Source organism: Ictidomys tridecemlineatus, chromosome 14 (genome assembly GCF_052094955.1).
Source record: "Ictidomys tridecemlineatus isolate mIctTri1 chromosome 14, mIctTri1.hap1, whole genome shotgun sequence".
Classification (NCBI taxonomy): domain Eukaryota; kingdom Metazoa; phylum Chordata; class Mammalia; order Rodentia; family Sciuridae; genus Ictidomys; species Ictidomys tridecemlineatus.
This window is the reverse complement of record NC_135490.1, coordinates 48,506,601-48,531,005: the sequence shown is the minus strand read 5'-3', so window position 1 is coordinate 48,531,005 and position 24,405 is coordinate 48,506,601. Positions and strand designations below refer to the sequence as shown.

Here is a 24,405-nt window from a genome sequence, read left to right as displayed (position 1 = left end):
CTACAGTAGTTCTAGGAAATGAAGAATTTGCCTTAATAAAATGTTCACTCAACTGAAACTCTGAGTAGTCAAAATTTCCAGACTGTAAATTTCTCAAGAGAAGGGCCTCATCTTCTCCATGTCATGTAAACTTTCCAAGGTGCTTGGCAGCACTCTGTACCCTGTGGAGTACTCAGTACCTTTTTGTTTGATGTTACTGATGTTTGATATTGCTCCCTTAAAATCTGCTATTAAAATGTAGCAAAACTGATACATTGTTCTTTCTGTTCTCTCATACTATAAAACATGTATATCAAAGTGATAATTTAAAAAAAAACAAACCTTTTTTTTTTTTTTTTTGGTTGTAGATGGACACAGTACCTTTATATTTATATGTGGTGCTGAGGATCAAACCCAGTGCCTCACATGCAACCCCAGCCCCTCAAAGTGATAATTTATATGAAGAAACATTTAGCATCCTTCACATAAGAATGCTTTTTTTTAACCTCTATTTATTTATGTGGTGCTGAGGATTAAACCCAGGGCCTTGCCTGTGCTAGGCAAGTACTCTACCACTGAGCCACAACCCCAGCCTCCACCAAAGAATGGGGTTATATGAAAAAAAAGAGGATGCTTTGTATGAATGTCTTTCATCAGCATTAAACAAACTTAAATTGAACATTGTCATCAGCTTAGCTTTAATTCAGACCTGAATGACCAAACCTCCCCCCCCAAAAAAGGTGATTTTATCTTGAAGCAGTTAACACAAAGCAATCTGTATCTCACAAATTAGTTGTTTAAATTTACTTTCTAGTGTGGGAGGGGATGAGTTACTGGACAATAATTACAACTATAGCAATAATACTTTCAGGTTGAAACACTACTGCTTCACAAATGAAATGATTTTAGTAACTAAATTCAAACACAATTTGCTGGAGAGGACTTCTAAAACTTTTGAGATACAAAAGTATAATTGAATCAAGGGACAGTATTCTCTACACAACCTGTATATGGGCAGCTACCTTGGGCTTTGCTACAGAAGTGGTACAATCAATTAGATGGATGTAAGGAGAGGCAACTATGGGTGGGTTCAGAACTGCTCAGATAAACTACGTAGAACGCATTATAACTTACTAATAGAATAAATACAAAAAAGGCTTTAGAGGGAAAACTACTGTTGCTTTGAATAAAATAATAAATCTGCCTTTTCTTGAAAATCTATCTTCCTAGCTGACATCACCTTTATTTAAATGCTATTTTAAAATTAGAAGTTATAGTAACTTCAGCATTGCCTTGTGTCCTGTAGAGGTTGAAAGATACATTCAAAATGTGTTTGTGACTTAAATTTTATTTTACATGGTTAAAAATGGCATAAGCTATTATATGGTTTTCCTCTTACACACAGCTGCTGCTTCTAATACTAAATGGAGGTTATGTAGATAGAATTTGAGTCCTTTAGGAAGAATTCATTTTGATTCTGAGTTATCTTCAGTAGTTTAGAGATTTTGTTTCACAGAGATTTTGTTTCACACTGAAGCTTTTGCCCCTATTTTGAGAATACTTAGGGGACATAAAAAAAACAATGATATGTTATGTTCTAGGTTTCAACAATCCTATTACTTTCTAGAATTTAAAAGAATGGAAGAATATGGTCTAGCAGTAAACAAAAGTATCAGGCTTTTATAATTTTATTTAAATCTTAAACCTCTAAAAATGTATTGTTAAAATTGCCGTAATTAAAATTACAGTTCTGGAGAGCTAGTTCTTAGAAACATTGTTTTAAAGACAGTAGTTACAGATCCAGGACTTGCTTTAATTGTTTTTTAAATAAAATATGTTTGAGTATCTATCAAAAAAAAAATAAGAATTTAATTCAGCCCGTAGTTGCTGAGTAAAGACATTATAAGCCTTAGAGTTTCATTCATTCTTAGAGGATTATACTTTTCTAATTTTTTTATCATATTCCTTGAAAATCAGTGGGAAGGTATGGGAAAGAGAAGAGTGTGTTGTGTACATTTTTAAAAAGAAATTTCCTTATTTTTTATAGACACAACATACCACCTTATATTTTACTGTTACAATGCAATAATGGCAAAAGCTGTAGCTCTTGCTACTAATGTAAACTCATTCTCAGAAAAGCATTCTCACATGGACAGTGTAGAAAAAAGTACATGAATGTGCTACAAAAATAGAGCCACAAGACTTCTCACAAGTAAAAGAAATCCTCTGTAGAAGTCCACAGTTGACCAAGGTCCAGCCTCCTTAACAGTGAGCAACAGGGAATATGCTGCCAAGTCACTATCTTCAGTTCTGAGAGTGCGTTTACATGCTTTCCCAATGGCACAAAATCTCATGACGATCCAATGAATCAACAGACACTTGGGAAATATTAATAAACAATTTTTATGAACTATTACAACAAAGAACTTCAGCAAGAAGGAAAATGATGTTTATGATCTTTGAGTAAACATTTTTAGCCCAACAGTCTCTGCGACCAGATATTGAAAGAGAAAAAAAATCAAGCTTATAAACACCATTTCTCTGTTATCAACTGTAATACACTAATAATAGGATAATGGAAATACATGTTCTTAAAGCATTTCCACAGGAAATGTCCATAATTATGACATTCTAAATCATTTAGCAATTGTATATGCTACATTAACTAAACAAAGGTATTCCTTATTGCACATTTTTAAATTGGAAGGATACTCTAGCTTAAGTGGGGGATATTTAGGGGGAAAATATTTTGGCTCAAAATGTATACTGCGCCAAGGCAGCTTCATTCTGAAAACATAAACCATTTAAAATAAACTTTTATATTTTGAAGCCAATAATCCTTTAACTCTGACTAAGTGTCAGAGGTTAATTTTATGGGCCGTGTTTTTAAGGCCTGTGAACAGCCCTCACTACTCTTGAGAATTAGGTGGAGTTTCATCTTTAAAGCCTGAAGGCATTAAGTCTTTTGCAGCAGGTGGTGGCCCATAGTCTTGGGGACCATGAGTTGGAGGTGGTAATGGGCCACCAGGAATGAAGTACTCTCTTGGGCCAAATGAGCCTAAAGGTCTAAATGGTGCTGGTGCAGGTCCTGGAAAAAAATCACGAGGGTCAAAAGGCAAATCCCATTTTCCAGGTGTAACACCTGGTGCATATTCTCTGAAGCCTATTGGTGGACGCATACCAGGACCTGGAAAATAAAAAGGAAGTTATGTAAATACCAGAAATTTCTGAACTAGGGTGATTTCAAGTATGTTAATATAGTCTTTAATTTCTCCCAAGCCTAGAACATCAGCTGGTGAACATCCTGACTTGGCCAGATGAGGCAAACTGAGATGGAACAAGTTTAGGTTATAGCCTTTGACCAACCAGCCATGAAGCAACATATTAAGGATTTAACATGGCTCTACCTAGCTCCAGGCTTGTCTTTTTTCTTTCCCTACTATATAATTGCAGAATTATTTCTATCTCACAAGAGCTCCATTTATATTTGGAAGTATTACCATGACAAGATGATAGATTATGAAATAAGAACTTTACTACATCAAAGAAATTTTGATAAAAGGAAATCTCACTATCTATTACTGTATCCATTAAAAATTCATGAAGTATTTCAGCATGGACTTTACACATGCCATCAGAATCAAGGTGCACGCATGCCCTCCTGGAAAAGGCCTTCCACAGCCACCTAATTAAACCAGGAACATTTATTAGGTCACTGTTAAATCCTCTTTAACACTTCCCTCTGACTTTTTTCAAGGTAAGGAGGGTTTGACTTTTCCTTTTCTATATTCTATAACCTACTGCTTATGCTTCCATTATGGGTGATTACAAACTTTATGTTATAGGATTTTCATATCTGTGACAAAATTTTAAGTTATGGCATGCGTCTCATCCACCTTTCCATCTATTGCAGTGCATATCAACAGATTTTCAACAAACATCTGCAGAAGTAATATTTCTGGCTTTTCTGTATATAGCCCCTTATCCTTGTCTATGAGAGATAGCTATTGCCTATCTCAGTATAAGATAGGCAATAGTGTCCCATATGTCCCATATGTCCCAGAAAACTGGAGGAAAAGTTAAAATGTACTCAGCTTTATCCTTTCATTGTTAAGACCTGAGATAGCAACCAACTGTTTTAGCAAGCAATAGAAGTGGAAGATGAATGTGATTTATAAGTCAATCACTACTGTTCAGATCATCATACCAAATGGTGGAGGAATTGGCCGAGGCCCAAAAGGCCCACCGAGCTGAAGTGGCGGTCCATACCAAATGGGAGGTGGTGGAGGCCGTCCCATCGGGGGTCCCATGAAGGGTACCCCTGAGAAAGGAGGGGGCCCTTTCATAGCCATATGAACCTGCAATTTAAGATTTGAAAGCAGTTAAAAGTTTTAAAATTCCTATGTATTAAGACAAAGTACCAATACCTATAAAAGCTAAAACCCAAAACCTGTCCAGAGAACACCATCAGTGCAACAAAACTCTACCCACCCCTCCTGTGTATTCCCACTGACAGCTTACAGAAGTTGGAAGGATGCCACAAGAGGGAGCAGTTTGTTACTGATTATATCTGCACAGGAAAGGGAAAGGCAAGAGGACTGGCAGGGGTTATTAACAGAGGTGATTTCTGACCAGTATGTCATGCTGTATTCACTACAATCTATTTCAAAGGGAGTCCCCCCATCCCCATCACTTCCCTTTCATCACAATAGCTCATTACTTCCATATTAAGAATGAACAGAATAAAATGAAAAATCCATTCTCTACTCATGTAATAATAGCTACTATTCTACTATATCTTCAGTAAGTCTTTCGTATATTATTCAACCTCTGAGATCTTTATGTAGACTGTCTTGTTTTAAATAAGAGGGAACAAAAGCAAATGGGATATCATAATTTGTTGAAGGCCACACTGCATATTAAAGAACTCAATCCCAGGTTTTCCTCCAAGCCATGCTTTTCCCACCTCTATTCCTCTCTAACAATGGGTCTTTGCTCTCTTTTAAATCTTCTACTACAAAGGGGTTTGGGGTCTTATCTAAGCTGCCCTTAGATTTCTCCAGAGATGTATATTCCTGGAATATATATACACTGGAACTTGAGAAGTATTTTCCACCACAGTGCTATATACACAAATTAGGAAGACAAGCCTTTAATATTTACTTTCATTTACTGTACACCATTTGAGATATTGATTTATCATTTCCTATGAGTAGTGGGTTTGAAACTAAACAATTAAAAATTTATTTTATTATAGAGCTGCAGAAGACCTACCAGATATAATAGCAACACAGTTACAAGAGAATACACTTATGTGAACAAATGAGACCATTTCTTGGGACTGGCTCAAGAGGTCATTTCAGATGATCATTGTTTCACAGAAAATCTGATACCAATCTAATTCAAATCACTCAAAATAGGGTTTGCACAAATGGAGGAATTCTTAAATAACATTCTTCCAAACAAAAATAAAAATGATGAATTATATAATTTATAATGAATTTACTTTGCCTTAGAACATTCAACACAAAACACCATATAAAGTTAGAGTGATAACTTTTTACATTCTGTAGTTTATTATAGTTGTACACACTTAAGCAACATTCCCAAGTTAAGGAGAAAAGTAAGCTCAATACTGCATGCAGTTTAAAGCAAACAAGATCAGTGTCATGCTCTGAATATCCTTCCCAGAAATGCACAGAATAAAACCCAATTCGGTTCTCAACCTCTAAGTACTTACTCCAACTGGATGCTCAGTCAAAGAAGTAATGGTGGAGACTGAGGGGGTCTCAGGTTCTTGGGGAACAGTTTGCTTTTTAAAAAAACAAATGGGATAGTACAAATAGAACACAAAGAAGGATAAAGCAAAGAGAAAGTACTGTAGGAAAGCTACATGTTCCTGCATGACCACATGATTCACAGTAACTACAGAACTTACCTTGCCCTCATTCGTCACCTTAGCTGGAGAAGAACTTCTGGAGCTGCTGTTCATGTGAGCTGGACCACATCCTTGGTCTGTTAGAGATCAAAGAATGGATTCAGACTTATTCTAATATGAAAAGAATAAAAATCCTCCATCCACAATTACAGATTCTTTGAAATTACTTGGTCCTTTACCAGAGGCAACGGGTTTCCCAGATGCCTCAGAAGACCAGTACGAGGTAAAGGTCCATCCATTGACCCTTGGGAAAGAAAGATCAGAGCCCTTGTATGTATTTTTCAGAAGAAATAAACCACTGGTGGACAGGTCAGGGTTCAACAATAACTGGAAAGCAACATTAAAAATGGGTTGCCCAGGGGTTGGGGTCATAGCTCAGTTGTAGAGTGTTTGCCTAGCATGTGTGAGGCACTGGGTTTGATTCTCAGCACACATTTAAAAAATAAATAAAGATATCATGTCCATCTACAATTAAAAATATTTTTTTTAAAAAAAATGGGTTGCCCAATACGTAAATCACAATTTATGAAGAGACTTAAGTAAAATAAAGAACTGCCTTGGGTTGATAGAACAGCAGATTAATAAGTACTGGTCCTAAACTTTAAGCTATAGACTTGAAGTATGTGTAGGCTGTTTTTTCTTTAGTCTGTATAACCTGACTTCCAATCTTACCAAGACTACAGTCCTATTTAGAATTGGAAATAAGACTCAGTATTTCATGTTGGAAATATGTATGCTACATAAAGTTTAAGGCTACTTTTATAATATTTTGGAAAGGAACACCATAGAGATTTAATTTAAAGATAAAGGTTTACACTTCACAGTGTAAAATTTAAAAGAAAAAAACAATACAGGGACCTCCAGGAAAAAAAAAATGTTTTCTATTCTAGAACAGATTTTACAGAAAACATTCACTAAGATAAAGTAAGAAATTATCTTCTATGTATTGTACAGGCCCAAATTCTATGTTTTTATTAGAATATTCAAAAGGGAAAAAAAAACAAAACCTTGAAGCAGTTTACTATAAAGCAACATGTGAATGCTCACCAAATCCGTTTCTGGGCATATCTTTTCGATTAAGAGTAGCAGAAGGAGGTCTTCCAGCTGGCTCTGCTGTCAGTGGAAGGGAACATTCTCCACCACTCACGGGGGATGGACCAAAAGAGCCATTATGGCTCAGTGGACCTAAAGACAACAATGCCGTGTTACTACTTTAAGGTAGCCTTCTCCCTGACACCAACCCTCACCTCCTGCTTTAGCAAATCATTCAGATTATTTCATAACCATTACACACAGAAATAAAAAGTAATTTACATACATTCTGCACCAAGAAATAAAATAGCTCCTTTTACAAAGTGTCCCCTACCTCTCAGAGGAGGATTTTGTAAATTTGGTCTTCCCGGCATAGGTTTTACAATCATGGGTTCATCTTGCTGCATTGCCATCTTTTGGGTCATTTCCAATAGTCTTGAATATTGAGAAAGAATGGGCTGAATTATGAAACAGCAATCTATTCCTTCATAGATAATATCTAGCATAACCTTAAAACACTATAAAACATATAGGAAGATACCAAAATCACATACTTCTGTCTCAAATTAGCAGCTTCCCTTTTCTCTTCAGCTATAGCTCTTTCTGCAGAACGAGCTTTGAGCTATTAAAGAGAAAATATTCAAATTCAGTTGCGGTAGGCTATGCACAAAATAAAGAAAAGGGGGAAAAAATCTTACCCAATTATCATGAGCTTTCTTCTCCTGCACAGCAATCTGAAAAAGACAACACATTAAAAAAATATGTTTTTAGGGACTCATTATAATAGCCTATAATTGTCTGTATTAGATACAAAGAATTCTGCAACTACAGGACAGTATTAATTACTACCTGGTTTTTAAATGAGCGCTCGGTTTTCTGTAGTTCTTCTTCCAGTTCTTCAATTCTCCGCCTAAGAATTACAACAATTGAATAACATTTGAAACATTCTGACCATTTTCCCTTTATTCCATCAGCTATACTTTTAAAGACTTTATCATACATAAGAAAAACATTTCTATAGTTATATGAATCCAGTGTGATCAAAACTAATACTACAGACCAGGTGCAATGCCACATGCCAGTAATCCCAATGATTGGGAAGCTGAGGCAGGAGGATCACAAGTTTGAGGTCAGTCTCAGCAATTAAGTGGGAACCTATGCAACTGAGACCCTGTCTCAAGGGAAAAAAAAGGTCTAAGGATGTAGCTTAGTAGTAAAGCACCAAAAATAAATAAATAAATAAAATAAAAACCTAATACTAATAACTTCTTTATCATTTAATTGCTAAAGATTCTGAATGATAAATTATAATTTCTGTAACTGTTCATCAGTGTGTTCTCAAGTAATTCTGCTAGAAATATCTTCCTCCTTAAAACATTTTTTTATTTTTTTCAAATTATATCCATAGAAGATTTCCAAGGTCTATCAAATGCCACACTTTTGTGGGTCTTGATACATCACACAGCAAACTGATTTCTTAAAGAATTACTACAACAATCAAAACCCCCAGAACTGTTTGCATTGACCAAGTTCCCTATGGTCTTTCCCATTGGGTGTAAGTAAATTTTTTGTTAACATTTTTCATTTGTAAAGTTGAAATTTATTTTTTCTCCTGTGTGAATTGAATGTATTCATATCCTCTCGTTATTTATACTTCCATGCTATTTTCTTCTATCTACATAATGTAAAAAAAGATTAAAAAAGAAAGCTAACACTAGATCATTAGACATTGACACCCTCCTTTAGAAACTGAACTCACTTGTAATTTTTAACTTCCTGTACAGCGGAAACCACCATTTCATCTGCAGCTGACAGCCGCTGCTCTTTTTCTAGTCTCTCATATTCTTCGTGGCTTAGTTTCCTAAAATAAAGCCAGTTATCAAATCAAAAGTTTCTCTTTGTAAATATCACTTCCCACAATTCTATAAAATGCTTAGGCACATAAAATAGAAATTCAAACCTGCAATTTCGTAAATCAAACTCTGGCAAATCACTTACATTTTCTAACTTCTCCTCTTAATTCTCTACTTACCAGTAAATAAAATAAATGTGAAAACAACATGTGCCCCAAGGGCAAGTATCCTGTGTGTAAGATAATAAAAACTCACTTTACTTTACTTCAATGTGGAAGATCAGGACTGATCAACCTAACATTATTAAACATATTAGGATAAAGCAGGGGATAATTCTTTTCTCGTTTCTGCCATGGGTAGGACACTAAGTATATCTTTGTCATGGAGGAACTCTTTTTCTCAATCCAAGACTGGTACCATAATAAAGATATAGTCAGTCAAAGAAAAAATCTTCTAGAATATGTCTTTTTAGCTATGCAATTAACGACAGAACATTTTTCACACTTTAGATATCTATTTCAAAAGAATTGCAATTAAGCAAAAAAACAAATCTGAGTTTTGATAATGTCTGAAAAGAAGCCAAACTGACCCACAATCAGAGTATTATCTACTGACAAGTTTTAACTCTGATCATGAAACTCAAGATGTTCATCTACTGAGATAAAGGTAGCCACATTTAATGATTTAAAAAATACTATTTTCTGCTATCCTTGTATTACTTTAGCCATAGTTCCAATTCAAAAGATAATTAAATTGAAACTTAATTTTCCATAAATCAGAAGAACTATAGTAAAAAAGGATTATTGATACCAAATAGAAAAAGGAGATTATATATTCTTATATAGCTTCTCATTTAATTCTTCAGCAAGTATTTTATGAGTGGCTATAATATACTAGTTACCTTGTAAGATGCTAAAGAATAAAAGAGCTCACTGTTTCAGGTATAAATGACACCTAAAGGAATATAATAATTTTCCCCACTGGCTTAAGAAGGAATATGGAGAAAACTGAATCTTGAAGGACAGAGAGAATTTTGTTTCCAATTATCAAAGAGTTAGTCTGAGAGCACCAAGAACAATCAAAACATCTTTATAAGAATATAAAATTGTGTTTGAAAGGATCCAAGCTATAAAGGCAGTGAAGATATATGTATGTGGCCAAGATCCATTAGAAAAAGGAATCTCAGAATTACAAGTAAGGCTGGCACTTTAAGGTACTTTTCTCCTAGGTTTACCCACATATTGAAGATAACACAAAGATATAATGAGTCTGAACTAAGCCTTCATCAAATTCCTGGGCTTAGAGGAAAAAACAAGTGTTTGGGGCTACAAATAAAGGGACCCTTAATAAAAGCCCTAGCCTTTGAGTTTAGATTAGAAAGTACTGCACACTTAAGTGATGAACAGGCAAAAAATCCAAAAGGAACAATACTGAAACATTGAAAAGACAAGTCATTTTTGAATTATCTTAATTGCTGACTAAGTTTAAAGTGACAGACAATCTTACTCAAGTAACCTCAACACTTTTCTATAAAAAGATAACTTCATCTTAGTCCTCAAATTTCATCTATAATTATCACAACAATATTAGCCAATCAAAACTGATCAGGCACTCCATAAGACAAAATTCTGTGAGAAAAAAATCCCACAGAAAAGGAAACCACCTAATGGGGTTATCCGCACATGTTTTAAAATCACTGTGCTTTATATACTCAAAAAAGTAAAGTCAAGATTATGAATTTCAGGTTTGGGAATATAGTTTAGTTGTTAGAGTGCTGCCTTCCATGCAGAAGGCTCTGAGTTCAAACCCCAGCACCACAAAAGAGGGAAAAAAAAGATTATGAATTTTGTCAAAGGATTAGAAACTATAAAACCAAGAAATAGTTGAGTGTGGTGACCTACCTACAATCGAAGATACTCAGGAGGCAGAGGCAGAATGATGAGATTAAAGATAGCTTGGAAAGCAGTAAGACACTAGTCCCTTATGAGAAAGAGCAAGGAGTCTGGGGAGGTAGCTCAATAGTAGAGCACATGGCTCAAGGTCCTGGGTTTGAGCTGTAGTACTGAAATAGGACTGGGGTTGTGGCTCAGTGGTGAAGCACGTGCCCCACATGTGTGGGGCACTGGGATCAGTCCTCAACACCACATAAAATAAATAAAATATTGTGTCAGGCTGGGGATGTGGCTCAAGCGGTAGTGCGCTCGCCTGGCATGTGTGCAGCCCGGGTTCAATCCTCAGGACCACATACAAACAAAGATGTTGTGTCCGCTAAAAACTAAAAAATAAATATTAAAATTCTCTCTTTCTCTCTCTCTTAAAAAATTCTATAAAAAATAAAATAAAATATTATGTCCATCTACAACTAAAATAATATTTTAAACCCTGAACTTTTTAAAATCCTAAACTCAATGAATGATTTTAGCAGCAGATTTGGGAAGTAAAATAAATCCTAGTGCTTTTAAGACAGGTCAGAAGAAAATATCCAGAAGAAGTAAATCCAGAATGTAGGAGGCAGGGGAAATCAAATTCTAATATGCATTATTATAATCAGAAGAGAGAATGAGGTAAAATCAACATTTAAAAAAAGACTCAAGAAATATTTAATGGTCCCAAACAACATAACTGCAAGAGGAAAAAGTGGGTGGGGTGGGGAAAACTACACCTAGGCACTTCACAATAAAACTGTTAAAAAAACAGAGAAATGACTACAGGAACTAGGGGAGGGATAAGACCAAACAACAATGATAATGGACTCCTTAAAGAAAAAATTTAAAACAGATGGTAATTAATTGGATATTTTTAAACTGCTAAAACTAAGTAACAGTCAAAATTCAGTAGCCAAAAGAGAGATCCTTTAAAAATGGAAACTGGTTTTAACTCTAATCATGAAGTTCATGTCAATCTAATACAATTATAAAGGTAGCAATATTTAGTGGATAAAATACTATTCTGTTTATCCTTGTACTACTTTGATACACTAATCAAATCATTAAAGGACAATGTTCAAATAGAATGAAAATAATTTCAAATATGAAACCAACAGTGTAGAATGCAGAACTACAGAAACTTTAAATATGTGTATAAATTGAATGAATGTCTTATGGAGTTCACAGTATATGAAGTACTAACATACAATGCCACAACAGTTATCTGATTCGGGAGCTACTTAAAGCCCATAAAAAAAAAATAATAAACCTATTAATCTATGTCAGGTTTTTATTAAATCCAGAATATATACCATGGCCTTTAAATTATGAGAAGATGAATAAAATTATAATTATATAATTACAATTATATAATTATAATTCCATTATAATTTATGATTACATCAAGCTTATACAGGGGATGAGGAAAATAATTAAAAATATTTAAACTATTAAAAAGATACAAGGAAGAAAAAAAGAACAGGTCATCAAATAGAAAGCAAATTCTTCATAAACCACAGGCACATATTGACATGGACAGACATATTTTAGAAAGTCCACTCAAGCAGCTATAGAGAAAATTACTAAGAATTTGAAATAAATTATATAAAAATATAAATAATGGAGAATAAAGACAGATGACCTAGGTTAGAAACAGAAAAGATGACACAGGCATGAACTAACATAGTACCTGGGGATGAGTAAAAAGAGTACAAACCACAGATGATGACTGAATGAATTTTGGACGAGTTGAGGAAAATAGTGCTATAATTTAACTGCATTACAAAGAAAATTAATTGCCATTTAGGTCATTCATATTACTAGTAGGGACAGAGAAAACAAGTGTTCTCTTAAATAAAAAGTGATAAAATGAGAAATGTTTCTTTGAAACAGGCCAGGCATTTAGAACTGGCCTGAACAAAAATTTGAGATTCTAAAAAGGTCGCTTGGAGATCACAGAATTTTAGAAAAGTTAATGGAAAGGTTTCAATATTTAATGCATTAATTAGGCAACAGAAGTCAAAATACCTAAAAATAGTTAGGTCTATAAGAAGGTCTGTCTTTGCTTTAACAAGATATATATATATGCCGAAGAGTAAAATCAGGTGCAAACAAACAAAATTTGACACACAAAACCTATTTTTAGAGAATTCAAGTATTTTTGTGGATTAAAAACTTCAAATGAACTTTCAAAAAATAACTAGCTCCACACTGAGAAGATTAATATATAAATATATACTACAAACAAGTACTTCTGTAATCATAACTCCTAAGGTCCTTGCCACAGTTCAATTTTTAGTGTGAACATCTGAGATATTCAAGTCCAAAACTTGTACCGTCAATAAGTAAATATTATTCCTTTTTGAAGTTTTTATTCTACTAAAACATGTCACTCCAAATCACTCAGTATTTTTAAAGGTCCAGAGTTAGAGATAAAAGTTCAAAACATTAGAATTACATAACTGATCACAATGAAAGGTAATTAAAATAAATAGTGGGATCATAGAAAGGGCCTAGATCTTTTGAGAGGTATTTCCACATCAGTGACTGTTAATACCAGTTTACCACTTCCTGCCTTCATATGAATTTGACAATTGATTACGATGTCCTCACAGCCTTAGTTTATGGTTCCAACTACCTCAGGACTCTTAAGACTGACGATGGAAAGAAAAATGCAACTTATAGGAAACAAAACACAAAAGAAAAAAGACAAATCTCTACTTATTACAACTAGAAAAAATTGTAAATAATCTTAAGAAAAGATAAAATTATCTGTTAGTTCACACAGTGATAACAATAACAAACAATGAAAATCTTACTTTTGTAGTGCCATCTCATTTTGCTGGTAGAGTTCATTTAAAATCTCCACTTTCTGCCTAAGAGTTTTGCATTCCTCTTCCAGTTCAGCTTTAGAAGACCGTAGTGAATTGCAGTCACTTTCTAATTTCTTTATTTGGTCTGTAAAGGATAAAACAGCTTATCTCTATATGTGTACAAGGACTTAAGAACTTGTTTGAGGGAGTAGTGCCAAGAAAAGTAAGAAGCATGAAAGCAAGAAGGCATTCTTTATCTTTCCAATAAAATTTTAAGTCTTTTCAACATGGCAATTTCTTCTCAAGAAGAACCCACCTTCTAGATTACATATTGTGGACATCAAGGCGCTTTGCTTAAGTTGTAAAAGTTTTAGATCCTCTTCAACTACTGATATTGTAGTTTGTGTCTAAAAATTGCAGAAAAGAGAGGTATTCTTAAAAGTGAGGCACAGGAAGAATTCACAGGCACTATGGGACTCTTACAAAGAACTATACCCGAGAGACATCCATCATCTGCTTAATTTGATCTTTGATCTTCTCATTCCGATCACCTAAAAAACAAAAGATTTTTAGCTTTTCCTTTCCTTACTTTTAACTCTATATTCTCCTAACTTCCCCAAACTAAAGAATGATTGTGTTCAAACACCGAAAGAAAAAAAAATCAATTAAATAATTAAACTGATTAGACTAATGACTTTTAAAAGAATTGCAAGCTTAGATTTAAAAAAAAAAAGAAAGAGGTGAATTTCAGACTGGGGTTGTGGCTCAGTGGTAGAGTGCTCACCTACCATGTGTGAGGCACTGAGTTTGATCCTCAGCATAAAAATAAATAAAAGTACTGTGTCTGTTTTTTTTTTTTTAAAAAAAGGTGAATTTCTAGTTTGCACAACTAAAATGTTATCTATGTTATTCTTGTAAGATAAAAGCTTTTCTTCTCTCTCAGATCTATCTTCACCTGGGCAAGTAAGTGTCTTGTTTAGAAAGATTCAATCCTCTATTTTCTCCCTGAATCTACTACCAGGTGTGGTTTGAAATACTTGCTATGTAAGCAATATCCAACTTGGGAGAAAACATCTGGAAATATTTTCCTCATCAGTAAACACTGTTACACTCCCTCTCTAGCTTTCTGATAGTCTCTAGCCTCTGTTCTCACAGCCTTAGTTTATGGTTCCAACTACCTCCGGACTCTTAAGACTGACTGTGGACTTAAAACCACAGAGCCATAGAGATGATGAGTATCAAAATCAAGTATCATCTGCATAAGTTAAGAAATAAATTTCTCTTACTGTACAATGTTCAATACTTAGAGATATAGGATGTGACTATTGTAGCTGCAGTGTACTTACTAGTTTTCAATGGGATAGAAAAAGTCAAGTGTTCTTCACATGCCTATTGCTACATTATACCCCAGCAACCCACCTCTGCCAATGCAACAGACATATCTATAGATCCAGTGATATGTGTCTACAACCCTGAAGCTTAAGAAGAAATTCAGCCAGCTGAAAAGTGGCATCTGTATACTTAATTAAAGACAGGAAAGCAAAAAAGGATTCAACCTCCCTGAGACTGATCTTACCTGCTAACTCTCCATTGGTTAATTCATCTGACTCATCTCGACTTTGATCCTCAGATTCAGATTCACATTGTAACCGATTCAACTGTGTGATGTAATTAGTTAAAGCCTAGAAAAGAAGCAAAAGGTTGGAAGACTCTCGATTTTAATTCAAAGATTTCAGGAGAATTCATGAGATGAAACATGTATTTGGAGTATAAACTTACATTATTAATAGTATCATCTTTAAGACTAAGCGTTACTTGTAAATCTTTCTGTGACTTCTCAAATGATTTCATTTGTTCACTGAGCTCAGCGTGTGATGTACTCCAGTCTTTTACTTCCTGCTGCAACTGAAAAGTCAAAACACATGAATTCCTATGGGTTAGGGAGGGGTTTCTGCACTGGATACATCAGGACTACAAGACTTAGACAAAGAAATACAGAGCCATACTCCTCGGTGGCCTCCCTCAATCGAGGAGGTTGAGACCTTGGTTAAGGAAGAGGGCAGAGTGGCCTCAACTCTCACAGCTGCAGTAAGAACATCAGAGCTATCAGGAAGTTGACCCTGTTTATTGCATTCCCCAGAAAATTGCTGCCAATTCAAATAATTTACCTCCAGCAGGAATGGCTGGGCACATATGACTGTCTCCTAAATTTAGATTCCTTATCATGTAATCTTCCCTTGGCCGGTGAATCAGTAACTACTCAAAAGAGGATCATAAAATACTTAATTTTCTGGTTTAAAAAGTTTCTTTGAGGCTATGCAAGTTAATAACTGATTGACATCTGATAAGAAAAGCAATAATCCAAAAATCCAAAACAGATGGAGACCATATATATGCACTCAATTTGGGGAGCATTGTTTAAACTTTGCATATCTAGAAAAGGTCCTACATGAAAATTCCTTACCTCAGAAACAGATCCAAGAAAGATACAAGATAATGATATTCACTTCTCTAGTTTACATTATGTATGACATCAAATTTTCTTTACCTGCTCTTTCTCCTTCTTAAGCATGGTATTTTCTTTCTGAAGCTGACAGCATTTCAACTTCACCTTCTTTTCACGAAGCTTAGCTTCATTAAGGACAATGTGAAGCTAATGCAAAACACTACAGTTAGTGAATTAATTCCAAAGAAAAAACAAAGTTATACTTTCCCAAACCACACATCATACAGTTCTCATTTTTTGCACATTTTAGCACACCTCAAATTTTTGGTCTGCAACAAAACTAAGAGGTAGTATTAATATCCGTTAGCAAGAGTTGGCAGCTTTACCTCTGAAAGTTCAGAAGTATTCACTGAAATGACATCTTTAAGCTTCTTTATAGTTTTCTTATTTTCCATTATCTGCCAGGTGAAAACAGAACACAAAATATGCATTAGGATTTCAGTAGAAATACTGATATATGTGTGTGTGTGTGTGTACACACACATATATATACTAAAAAGATAAACACAACAAAATTTTTGTCAAGCCATCCCATTACATTTCAGGTAAATGCAGGGGATCCAGCTTTGGACTAAGCAAAAAATCAAGAACTGAAAGAGATGAGGGAAAATGAAGTCATAAATATTTCATGGCATCCACAACCTTACTGTTTATGAGATAACCAGAAAAAAAGGTCAAAGTATAGAAAATCATAATGCAATAAGTAAATAAAATGTTTTAAAGCATAGAAAATTAACTAATTAATTACTGTTTCAAGTAAACCAGTTCAAATTAGTAATTTTTTTCTAGTGATAGAGAAAAAAATTTCCCAAGATCATTTTTAAAATTTTCTTATCTGAAGTAAAAAATGATAAAATTTAAGGAAGAATAGACTAATCTCACATACAGAAGAAATCCAAAAAACTTATAAATATACCCGCTCCTTAAGGAAGTGGATATAACTCTGCAATCTTTGTTTGCAATGCCTGGGATTGAATCCTGGGCCTCATGTATGCTAGGCAAGTGCTCTACCATGAGCTGCATCCTGAGCTTGTAACTCTCCATACTTTAACTGTGGGCTGTGCATGGTAACTTCCAAAGAATACAATATGAAAAGGATTGGAAAGAATTTTTACAGTGGAGAAATCTGATAAATACTACCTCAGCTAGGTGATCAAGCTTACTTGGGGGTAGGATATTTCAGAACACACTCTCTACTATCTTTTGCAACTTTTATGTAATTATAGAAACTTATAGAAATTGAAAATGAAACATGAATTGAAAATGAAATAAATTTTTTTTTAAGTACAGAAAATTGATTAATTCATTACTCTTTCAAGTAAAAAGTAAACAAATACTGTTCAACTGGACAATAGTTTTTTAGTTGTTCTGCATGTTTCCAAGGGCAGAGCAAAGCAATATGAAAATTATCCAAGGTTGAGAATAAAAATATTTCCTAGGCCCATAAAAATAATTTGTTGTATCAGTACTTAAAAGTTCCACAAAATGGGCAGAAGTGGGTTCAACTTCCTTGGCTCCTAATCTTACTTTAGTTAACAGCTAGACTAAGTTTAACTTAACCAATTTTACAAAATATTTCAAAAGCCAAATTGCAGTAACACTTAGCAGCAAAACTCTTACCAAGTCCTGATTCTTAGCTTTCTGTTCTTTCTCAGATTCTAACATAACATGAAGACTTTTAGCTCTCTCATCCAGAAGTTCATTAGCTTTTTCAAGAAGCTTCATTTTATCCTGGAAAAAATAGGTGTCAAGATTACTCACTCATTACATTTACTTTTGAGTTTAGAATGTAATTCCCCCCAAAGAAGGGATTTTTACCTTGTATTTAGTTGTTTCATCAGAAAGAATCATTTTTTGTTTCATTGTTTCTTGAACCTGTTTCTTTGATTCCTTCACCTATGCAAATAAAGCATTCAGAATTAAGATACACAAATTATAGTGCTACTATACAAGTTACTTCCAGACAAGTGACCCTTTCCAGAAGAAAGCAGTACTTAATACATGACTGCTTAGAATTTGGATGGTTTGTAGGAAATAATGAAAAAAATTTTAAAATACGATTTTTAAATTAAAACAGGTAGAAATGATTCAAGCTAGAACCAAGGGAGAAAGAAACAAAAAAATAATTATACCTTCTGTTCATAATTTGACAATTTCTGCATTAGTTCTTCATTTTCTTTTATGAAATTGTTCACCTTTTTGGAAATTTGCTGTTCATTGACTAAAAGGGGGAAATATACAAGATTATTACAATCACTAAATGAAATTCAATTATTTCAATCTACTAAAAGCAAAGACATGTTATATGGTACTATGAGGAAATACTTCTTAGCATAGCTATTATGCTTTTAAAAAGCAATCTATGCTTATTAGCAATAAGAGTATAAAAATTATTAAAATTTAAGAAAAATATAAGAACAATGATATTTTGCTGGGCGCAATGGTACACACCTGTAATCCCAGTGGCTCAGGAGGCTGAGCTAGAAGGATCCCAAGTTCAAAGCCAGCCTCAGCAAGAGCAAGACACTAAGCAACTAAGTGAGACTTGGTCTCTAAATATAGGAGGTTGGGGATGTGCTCCGTAGCGTGCCCCAGAGTTCAATCCCAGGTACCCCTCCCATCCAAAATGATATTTCAATTTAAGCTTATTTCACAGATGGGAAATACAGTAAAGTGTTGTAGCTTGATATTCCTCCCTTCTCAAAACACTTTCTTTTCAGAAAATGGAATCATTTAATTCTTTGCAAAGAAAAACAGAAATGAAAACATACTGATTCACATTACCATTCTTTAAATTATCTACTCAATTACTTAATGCATGATTAAATCATTAGCATAGAAATACTCTTCAAATGTTATACATCTGCATTATATCAATATTCAAAGTTAATCTGCCCCAAATTAAAACTTATCATCTCCCTATCCTCAATTTGTTCCTCCTCTTTATCTCCTATCTCAGAGTTGGAACCATCATCATCTACTCTATTATCCATGCTAGCAACCTAGGAACAGTAAAATTTTCAGGAGGTAAAAAAGATAATAGACATTAAAAGTCACTGTATCTACTTCTAACATACATAAAACACACATCAAACACCAATACAAAGGGTTATTACAAGTTTAAGAGACCTAAAAATTTACCTTGATATACTCTATCTTTTACCTAGAAGAGAGAAAAAAGATTAAATTTGATATCAAACATCTGCTCAATAGAAACAGCATTCCTAAAACAACAATCAGAATCATAACCAAGTGAGAATTTAATAACATTCTGGTTCAGGATAATAATTTATAGGATTAAAAATAAGTAAAGGTTAACAAGCCTTTTAAATTTAATTGGTAGTGATATTTCATAAATAGCCTCTGACATAAAAACACTAAGATATGCACCTTATTTCACAGTAAATATGTGTGTGTGTATGTGTGTGTGTGTGTGTGTGTGTGTGTGTGTGTGTACTCAAAATCATTTACTTGACAATTCTAAATAACCAGGATAAAGTCTAGAAACAATGACTATTCAAAAGGAATCTGAGGAAACAATATTAAAGGCATAATCTTTGTACTAAGATATGCCACTTTCACTCACCAGAAAACATCTTAGAACTCCAATTTAAATTTGGCTATTGGCTGAATTTAGAAACTAAGAGGCTACATCATCTTATTTCTGCAAACCACTAAATATATAGCAAGAAATCTGAAAGGGAAGACTGCTAGAAGAAAATGCACAAGCAACAAGAGAAATGACAATTAACATATTCTGGAAAGGACAAAAACAATCATTTCCAAAAGACAGCAATAAACTACCTGATAATAAAACGTAAGCAGAATTTTTTTTAAAACATCACTAAATTTCTTTGTAACTTAGCATATTACTTGTCCTTTCAAATGTTATAAATGGTGATGGGATACTCAGATGTGTCCATGGATCATCCATGGGATCTTCGTAATAGGAAATTGCATTCAGAAAACTCCAACACAGAAAGAAATGAACATTTCTTTAATGTCATAGCCTTGCTAACCTTTTACTCAAAATGACAACAGAGGAAAATGGGAAGTAGCATAAAAGCAGTCATCTAAGGTAAGGACTAAAGTTCCAAAGTCAAATGCTGAAACTGAGGAGCAACAAGCTAGGAACCAGATCCCACATAACCTAGTGAAAAGAGAAACAGGTACCAGGGTTCTTGAAATGAAAGAAACAAGAGAGAGAAATATAAAATGTTTTCATGTTTTTCCCTTCTCTTTATCCTTCTATTTCCTTTTTCCTTTTAGCTGAGAAAAAGTTCAATGAGATTAGAAAATTCCTCACAGGAATCCAGGCAAACGATTCTTCTATTTAAGAAGGGAATACTTTCTAAGAGATTTTACACTCAATTGTACAAGGAGAGGAAACTTATCTTAACAATGATATGTCTGATATAATTAAGAAATCAGAAAAAGAACAATCAGATTTGAAAAGATTTGTATCCAATGCTTTTGGCCTCTTTAACTGTTAGGCTTTTCATATGCAAAGTCCATTTACCTAAAATAATTTTCTTCCAATTATGTTAAATAACTATGAAACAGAATGACCTACAGTACAAACATAAGTATGTATAAGCGCATATACACACACACACACACACACACACACACACACACACACACACACACTTATACATATATGTACACATATACACAGAGATAGACTAATTCTGCTCAGGAAAAAAAAAAAGACTTAATGAACAAAACATTTAATGGATTTTTGGACAACACATAATCTATACTTCCAAATAAAAAGGTATTTTCTGAACATATGATCAAATCATAAAATCTGGGAAAAATTTATATAAAAGACTGGAAAAATTATCTCATCTCCTTTTTCTCATTTTACTGTATTTCTTTGCAGCATTTCCCCCTGTTTATATGTGTTTATATTAACATACAGTTCATCAACATTTAAATCTTAGTTTCTGCTTTTTTTCCCACTTCACATTTAATTGTGAGCATTTTCTGTACCTCAAAGCTTTGAAATAAATACATCTGCCTACTATTCCATTAATTGAACATACAATAACCCCTAAATGAATTATGTTGTGCTAAGTCTTCAATCTAATACACTGTTCCATTGAAAAACATTACCAAAATCTTCAAAGCATAGTTATTTCTTTAAGATAGATTACTAGACATATATGCTACATAAAAGGATATTTATCTAACCTATCCCATCTTTTATCCCACTTTTAAGACTTCTGATACATATGAAACTACTGGTCAGGATGGCTGTAAGAATTACCAGTTCTACCAACTGCACCCACACTAAATTATTTTATAAGGTTAGTTTGACTTAAACCACTAATTTGTGTTTTAGCAACTGAAAAAGAAAAAAAAGGGGGGGCAGTGACTATATAAAATAATCCTTGTGCTTATGTGCTGAGGTATAAGTAAGTTAATTTACTCACAACAAGAACAGTTCTCCAAAAGAAAATGACAAAGGATACAATCCCAAAGAAAACAGTGAAAACTACAGGCTTCCATGGTAGTCCATAAAAATCAGGCCCAGGTTGAGTATCATCAGGCAATGTAGTAAACAGCTGAAACAGACAAATTAGAAGAAATGGGAAACCTTAAATTTATAACAAAACAGTCACAAAGAATCATGGCAATTCTAAACGAACCTCCTCATCAGAAATCCACCTCCTCAATATTTTCCAATAGCTTCTTCAAGAGAGAGGATACTGGCAGTCTCATATTTTTTGTTGGCTTGCAGTGTTTTCAAGTATAATGAATCTAAATACTTTTTTAAAAAATATTTATTTATGTATCTTTAGTTTTAGGGTGGACACATTGTTTTGTTTTTATATGGTGCAGAGGATCCAACCCAGTGCCTCATGTATGCTAGGCAAGCGCTCTACCACTGAACCACAACCCCAGCCCGAATCTAAATACTTTAAATTGAGCATACATTTCCAGTTTGTAACAGGCCCTATATCATCACATTGTCTAACACCTGGCTAGAATCTCTCTGGATCATTCTTTTCTCTTAGATAACCTGGTTTTTATAATTTAAAAAATTCATTTAAGACAAAAACTTAAATATATGAAAGAACTAATTAATTTTATGGCAACAAATAAAAACAATGATGATATAAGATTTTAAATCTTACTTCCATTCCACTCTTATATAAACAGATAAGTGACATGTAATTTCAGACAACTCTTGAAAACTGGCTTAAACTTCTCTGAATTTAACATCCTTCTATAAAATTCAAAGCCTAATTTTAAATGGTTGCTCAAAGGCAGTGCAGTAAACACCTGCCTACTCTTCCCTGTTTTCACCGCCCTCTACACGTAATAGGAGATAACTGTCACTTGGGCCCAATTCCCCAGCAGTCTCCGTAGGGAAAACACCTGTAGTAACCTTAGCTGTTTGGATTGTTGGCTGCATTTCGGAACATACCATGAGGTTGTCACCTCTATTCCATCAAAAAAAAAAAAAGTGCAAGTGGGGAAAGCTCAAGTACACTCTCACCAGCCTCGCTTAACAATACAGTCAAGTCCTGCCTGCCTTGGGCCCGACACACTCCATTTCTCCGTCGGTGCACCAACTCCGCCAGAACTCAGCCACCCGCCTGCTAGAGCTGGGGTCCCTCCCTGGGAATGGGACTGTCACCTCCAGTAGCTTGGCAATGAGGGCTGCGTAGAGCACCGACAGGGGTCCCAGGAGCTCTGGGTCCCCCGGGAAAGCAGTGACAGAAGGCACAGTGGCAGGTACTGAGTCCATGGTGTAGGGACAGCTGAGCGGAAGCAACGCTTCCATGCAGAACAGCACAGGACCCTCTTTCACGGTTTCCTACTTCGGTAGGACCCAGCGAAGGGGGCGGGTACTGGGAGTGAACTTTGCCTTCCTCCACCGCAGGCGCTTTCCGCCCAACGCAAGTAAAACGCGTCATCAGAGGAAGCCCCTGGGCCGACAGCAGTGAGAGGACAGAGGATGCAGAGGGGCGGGCAGGGAGCGGAAAGAACCAACTGCGGAGCCCAGTGCGAGGAGAGCCCAGCAGAAGAGTCCAAATGAAAGGACTCCAGAAGGAAAGAGGCTCACCTGTCCCCGGAACTGGGAGAGGACCAGCAATTTAGAAGGCCCTGGAGGAAGCCAGGGAACTAGCAAAAGGGGATTATAGGCAGAGACTAGGAAAAAGGAGAAAGTCAGGCCTCCCAGCTCCTCCCAGAGCAAAACCCTTTTGTCAACGTGTTGAGACACCAGGTACCTGCCCCAAAAGTGCAGACAGAAGAGGAGAAGCTTCTCCTGCTCCCTTCTAAAGGACTACTGCTTGGACTGGGCTTTCCTTCCCTGCTCAATCCAGTCCTGTTACTTTCTCCAATTGTGGATGACACTCTTTTTAAAAAGCCTTACCCTAAGGAATCATGTCATTATCACCCCACTCCGGTGGCTTCATTTCTGGATGCCACATTTTAAGGTTGCATGACTTGTGGAAAAGAACAGAATCATGAATAGCCCCCGAAAAGCACGTGCTAAAAATTGAAGAAACTGGGGACGTTTAACTTGGGGAGGGAATGAACATCTGTGGATCTTTAAAAATCTGTCGTCAAGTTGAATATAGTCAATTCAAAAGAACAAGAATAAGCAGGAAAGCACTGAAAAAGAAGAGCAATGAAGGGTACAGGGAGGGCAGACTATATAATTAATTCATGTACCCTCGTCCAAGCCCAAGAATACATAGAGATTGTGGGACAGAATAGAGAATCCAGAAACAGAACCAACTGGACATTTGGGGTACAATAAAAGTTAGTTTGGGGAAAATAGACTTTCTAATAAGTAGCGTTACCACATGGAAAATTATAAAATTGGATTTTTCTCTACTTATTCAAAAGATAAACTACAAATGGATAAGAAACATGAATGTAAAAATAGAAAATAAACAAGTACTAGAAAATATTGGGTGAAATTTTCTATGTATTATGAGTGGGCAAAACCTGCCTCATTGAAAAAATCTTTCCTGGCTGTATCTAAACCTGCTACACACACACACACACACACACACACACACACACACACACACACGCGCGCAGTTTGACCATGACAACCTGAGAAAAAATATTTGCAACCTATTATTGTCCAAAGAATCATGTTCCTGAAATATAAAGAACATTATAAATAAAATGGCCAGCAAACCTATACAAAAATGGGCTGAAGAAATAAACAGATCTCAGGAAAAGAAATGCAAATAGCTATAACATATGGAAACATGCTCTGCTTAGCTCATAATGAACAAAATACAAATTAAACCACACCAAGATACCATTTCTCACTTGCCTTGGCAAGATCCAAACGTTTGACAACATACTCAGTAGGTGAGAGAAT

At 34.9% G+C, this 24,405-nt stretch overlaps 1 protein-coding gene and 1 pseudogene across 2 annotated transcripts in view; one reads left to right on the top strand and one right to left on the bottom strand.

Annotated features, from left to right (window-relative positions):
• Positions 1-24,405, top strand: part of LOC144370522 (axin interactor, dorsalization-associated protein-like) — a 79,212-nt gene that overhangs the window by 37,889 nt on the left and 16,918 nt on the right. The window lies entirely within an intron of this gene.
• LOC144370369 (transport and Golgi organization protein 1 homolog) lies at positions 2,364-22,878 on the bottom strand (annotated as a pseudogene). The gene is made up of 22 exons (XR_013430351.1): positions 22,696-22,878; positions 21,485-21,616; positions 19,188-19,209; positions 18,179-18,267; positions 17,865-17,942; positions 17,667-17,777; positions 16,373-16,444; positions 16,089-16,193; positions 15,320-15,445; positions 15,117-15,222; positions 14,036-14,091; positions 13,857-13,947; positions 13,547-13,685; positions 8,709-8,810; positions 7,799-7,859; positions 7,648-7,683; positions 7,504-7,571; positions 7,284-7,384; positions 6,965-7,102; positions 5,918-5,994; positions 4,187-4,337; positions 2,364-3,166 (listed from the first exon to the last, which is right to left on the bottom strand). The product of XR_013430351.1 is annotated as a transport and Golgi organization protein 1 homolog (transcript).